The sequence below is a fragment of the Sciurus carolinensis genome, chromosome 4 (genome assembly GCF_902686445.1).
Source record: "Sciurus carolinensis chromosome 4, mSciCar1.2, whole genome shotgun sequence".
Lineage (NCBI taxonomy): Eukaryota > Metazoa > Chordata > Mammalia > Rodentia > Sciuridae > Sciurus > Sciurus carolinensis.
Window position 1 is genome coordinate 118,998,568 of NC_062216.1, and position 6,000 is coordinate 119,004,567.

Here is a 6,000-nt window from a genome sequence, read left to right on the forward strand (position 1 = left end):
GTACCTAAATGACACCAGTTTCTCATTTATAACTTTGTTCTGGTGAATGACAAGTAACATCCATTTTCAAAATAGCCTCCTACAATCCATTTTGTGACTAGTATAGCCCAACCCCGTGCTCTTTTCAGTTTTCCTGTTTTTTTTTTTTTTTTTTCCCCTGCCCCTGGCAAGTGTGAGACTTTCTTATCTTGAGTGCTGGCAAGGCCAATGACTCATAGATAAAAAGTAATAGAGGTGCTAAGCTGTCAGTTTTAACATCCAAGGACAAGAATGAAAGCTAAACACTCAGTACTTGCTTTATCATTACAATGAATGACACAGTTTGTGTACCCATGAACTGTGAAAAGGGGAAAGAGATAAGGCCAAGGAGGAAGAAAAGCACAAAAATCCCCAGATAATGATGCCAAAAGCAAATGTCACTGTGCTCTGTAACCTAACCGGATCTTTTCCCATTCATTAAAGCATTTTAGAAGATTTAGATAACCCCCTTTCTCACACTCAAACACACACACAAAATGCAGACTTTCACACAGAAAGCAGGAGAGCAGAATTAATATTTTACAAAATAAGGCCTCCTATGAACAGGTCTTAAATCCTTTAAAAATATTTAGAAAAACGAAGAAAGTCACCTCTATTTCTCTCAAACTGGCCAACTGTGCAATATTACTTGAACTGAAAACAAACACTATTATCTGAACATTCAGTTAACCATGCTTTAAATATATGCTATTTCATATTTTACTCATTTGTCAAGTCATCCTTAGGAACAGGTTCTCCCAGGAAAACTCATACTGTGAATAAAACTGGTTACGTCCGAGTCACCTCAGTGTAGCCTGGACCTGTGAAGATGGAACAGGGGAGTTGCAGATGGTGAAGGGGCCTTTGATGGCCTTTAGATTCTCCTACGTTCTGGGTGTCCTTCCCCAGGAATGGACCCTTTCAGTGGGCTCCAATTTCTCTTCTCCTGTGAGGACCTCAGGATTCTTTCACTTCTTCTGATCCTCACTTCACTTATTTGTTTGTGTTCTGTAACTGACATTAATTCTAAACCTCCAAGGGGAAATCTCAACACATGTAAAATAGTTCACCCTGGAGGGATAATAAATTGCAAATTATTGAGGAGAATGTTTAGAAGGTGAAGGGCCATGCCTTTGACTCACTTGACAACTCTATTCTTCATTTTTCTCATCTGGAAAATGGGGTAAAGAATGATCCATTACTGCCCAGTAGTATTTTATACCGGCAAAGTCTCATACAGAGTCTAGTTCCTACTTAATTTACAAATTGCCATTTTTTTTCATTATTCAATGATCTGATAAGTTAATGACAGAGAAATTTTGCTCTGGAGTTGCAACTCTATTTGTTCTTATTTATGCCATGAAATTGAAAAGAACCATTAGCATATTTAATAAGAATACTCATATATCTCTCCTATCCCTCCTGGGAACTTTTCTGTAGAGTGATTTTTTTTTTTTTTTCTCACTTCTTGGATGAACCCTTGACCTATACACTATTCTAAGAATTAATTTGCATATCCAAACCTTAAGAATGCTCATAAATGAGTTTACTATTTTTATTTATAATTTCATTCTCTTACACATTTTACATTTGCCCAGGTCTATCAAATTATAAAGGTGACATTGTCAAGAACATTTTCAGAATCAAGTTCCCTGCATTAAAAACTCCATTTCTATTCCTAAATATAGGGATAACTCTCAGGCTACAGTGCTCAGAATATTATTCTATGTCCATATTTTCAAGCAGAGAACTATTTTGGTGGAATGGTGTTGGTTTCAACATAAACTTTTTGCTTCTGTGCAAATACTTTCCTTCTTAAATCTTAAAATTTTAGCCCAAAGCTTTATACACTTGTATGGCATTTGTACATTCAGAGAAAAAGATTTCCATTGAAATACTGACATGGAGCACAAAGAAGTTCTAAAGGGCACCTTGCTCATCCACTTGCCCAAGGGCACACCTGGGTCTGCGGCAGGCTGACTTCTCCTGGCCCTTATTTCAGACCTGAACAACTTTATTCAGTCAGGACATTCATCTTTACAGCCCATGTAAATGAATCCTTTCTTCTCTCTTGCTGCCATTTGAGCTTTTCTGTACCCCACCCCCCTTCCCCTAGGGAAATTAGAACTCATCAACAATATTCCTGAATTTTCTCTTTGCAAATTAAATAATTTCAATTCTTCTAAACACTTTCTCACAAACACCACTTTCTCACAAACACAGCTCTTTCTCTAACATGCTTATTAGGATTAGGAAGGTCTCTCTTCTGTTTATGTGCCTTGTAGAGATGAATAAGCAGAAGGGGAGGTAAGAGATTCTTGCAACTCCTCAAATGACAGTAGTCAGCATTTATCAAGTTCTTACTATTTATTCTCTAAATAGTTGCTGCATGTTAACTCATTTATTTCTTAAAACCACCCTGTAGGTTATGGTCCCCACATTATCGTAACACAAGATCGTGTGTGCATAGGAGGGTTCTTGTCTCATGCATCCAAAGAATGAAGTATGCAGACAACAGAGGATGAGAATTCAGTAGCAGATTTATTAGAAGTAAGCAAGCAAAGTGTCCACAGCACAAGAGGGGTCCCAAAGTGGGTACCATCAGTGGATCTCTGTCTAGAGGCTTTTATATTGTTTTCACAAAGAACTAACCTTTCACTGGAAAGTCCCCTTTGATTGTTCCCTGTCTTTGACTCAATTGAAAGAGTACAATTTTAATTTCGTATTCCCACAAGGGAATGGTTTAATTTGTTTGTTATCCTGTATTTTTCCTGTACTTGTTCCTTAAAACAAAAGAATTGCTTGGGTTCAAAACAACTCTAGGGATTGACTAATGTTAGGGTGGTCAAGGAAACTGGGGTAACAACAGAGTGTGTGGGCACCCAAGCATGAGTGGAGTCCTCCAGTCAGGTAACCAAAAACAAAAAGCAACTTTAGCCTAGGGTTGTAATCTGAGGGTGGGATTCCCATTCTCCAAAGTCCCCATTTCCATCTCCTGCCTCTTGACCAGATAAGAAAACTGAAATAGAGAGTTTTTTCTGGGATTCAAATCCCTTACCCACCATGCCTTGCTGCTTTCCTCTAGAATCAGAAGAAGCAAGGTTTCCAAAGTCTTTCTGGAGCTCAGGAGAAGTGGTTCACAGACAGCAGATGGGAATCAATAAGGAATGCATGGACCAGTACTTCTTAAAGGTGGTCAATTGAGATAACTCTCTCTCCTTTCTTTTTCCCCTTTCGTCATTAATCCAAGTTTAGGGAAAATATTTGTTGTATGTAGATATTTGAATCAATCACTTCAGAATTTGATTTGTGAAGGTTGATGTCCTTACCTGGGTATCATCCCGGGGCCTGTAATGGCTCAGACATCACTGTCTTCCTAAAGGTCTCCAACATCTCAATCCACTTCTGCTTCTAGGAATGTACCAGAAGGTGTCTCTGACATTTCAGAGTCAATGTTCTAGAAAATTAATTTAGGCTTGCAGGAGAACCTAGGTGGTTGCTAATCACGAGAGGAAAAGGATGCAGAAAGGGAAACAGGCTTCAACTATTTTACAATTTTGTCTAGGGCTGTACCTAATTAGGGGATCGCAACTGGGATGCATTCTATTACAGAAGCCCCGAGAAATGAAATATTAATGCTAGAGATCATATTTCAACTGTTAAGATATGTTACATGTGGTAACAAAATTTTCTTTCTTTTAGGTTATGGGACATTGCTAATTTTTATGTTTTTGTCTCTCCTGAATAATATAAAGAGAAATTTAAAAACAAAACAAAGCCAATGGTCTCAAATTGGCTAGTTTAAGTTCCATTTTCCCAATCAGCTTTTGTTTGAGGCTACCCTTCACATCCATTGCTTCAGGAACATGGAAGAGGCTTCTCTTAATTGTGAACCTCTACCTGGTCACTCAGTGATGCTCCAGCTAATCTTTCCTTAAATTCAAAGACACAGGCTAGGAGTGCAGCTCAGTGGTAGAGCACTTGGCTAGTGTGTGTGAGGCCCTGGATTTGATCTCCAACACCACCAAAACAAACAAAAACCCAACAAAACAATGACCCAACTCGAGTTATGAGATTGACTTTGTCTTAATTTATATCTATTAAGCCCCTCAGTGCCATACAAATAATTTCTACTATGAAAAATATAATAGATGTCATGAAAATAATCCTGATTAAAATAGATCTACATTTTCTAATATTATAAGAGAAAATGCTAGAGACATATACTCCCCCGTATTAAAAGCTTTGAGTTTACATTCTCATTTTATTTAGTGTTTAAATTATTATCATCTAATATTTAAATTCTCATCTAGGATTTGAATCTGTGTACAAAAGTGACTCATGTGAAGGTATACAAATTTTTAAAATGTTTTTTAAAATGCTATTAAAAATAATATTTGAGCAGTTAGTCCCAGAAAATTAAGTTATTTAATGTAATAGAAAATTTTTAATTTTGCTCTTGTTTTTGTTTTTTAGTGCTGGGGATCAAACCCAGGGCTTCTTGAATGCTGAAAGTGTCATCTACAACTAAGCTTCATCTCCAGACGTAAGTTAAGATATGCTGTGGTTAGTTAGGATAATACAAGAATTTAGACAAAATCTTTATTTTGCCTAATGAAACTATGCCATGGGAAATTAATGGAGACAAGAATAATTAATTACATCAAATGCCAATGAGGCTGTCCCAAAAGGATTCAATAACATTAGCAGTTGGTGAACATCTTCCTGAAGTTTGTGATTATTCATTGAAATTGATATGCTTGTGAAGGAGACACTAAAACGTACTTCATCTTTTCCTGTAATTTTGGATCTTTTCCTACAGTGTTAATGAAAGTACATGATAAATGTCTCAAGGTGAGGATAGGATTCGCCATCTTGCTAGTAATTATACTTGACTTCTTGTGATCCAAGACGAGAAGAGTGGAAACAAAATTATGCATAATGTGAGCATACTGATTGCAGTTACAAAACCTCTTTTAAAAAGTTTTGCCCTAGGCATTTTTTCAAAAACTCATTTTTTATAAAATCACTCAAATGTAGCATGCTTGCCTTCATTAAAAACAACTTAAATATCCTAAGGCAATCCATATTTTGTAACTATAGTTACATCTTTAAGATGTTTTATATGTGACTAGATCTGGATTAGGAGCTATCCGCTTCTTTAAAATGCTGATATTTAAAAGAATAAAAGAAGACTTAAGTTAGAGAATCTTTAAAATATCTTTCATCTTTCATCATAGTTGCTATGCTTTATATTGACTCATTCCTCTATACGCAGTATTGAGGAAGGCACAGGCACAAGGATAAAACAGAGGGACTTCTAGATGATTGAGTGTTCAGTGTTACTCCAGCATATACACATGAAGACATTCAGCTCCATTCCAAGTTTGCTGAATCAGAAATTTTACAGAGGGAGTCTGGGGATCTGTATTTTAACACACCCTCCAAAGTTTGAGAATTTGCAAGATGCTATTCTGAAATTGTGAGTAACCATGTCTCCTTTGGTTACTTTCCAAGGGTGATGGACCTCTTACCTGAGTGTTTGAAACCTCTCTCTCTCTCCCACCCTGGTACATAAAGGAATATACACAAATCTTAAGGAATACAAAAAAACACATTGTAATTATATCTTGAGTCATCATGGTAGACTGGCACCAGTGAGAAAATTTGGAAAAGAAGTGGGCCAGTTTCCTATGTTTATATGAACAAGGAGAATACCTTCTCTGATTATGAAGCAACAGATACTCACATGATAAATAACTATCTAAAAACTGTTGCTGTGTAAACTAGTTTGTAGAATCAGGCAAGAATGAAATATTAGATACTTCAATAGGTCACACCATTCATGTATCTACATGAATGGCAAAAGGAGAAGCACTTAAATAAAATTATGAAAACTCTGTGTATATTTGTATTACAACACTTGACGGGTTTGTGTGTGTGTGTGTGTTGACTTTTTCCCAGTGATGTGAGCTCCTTGTG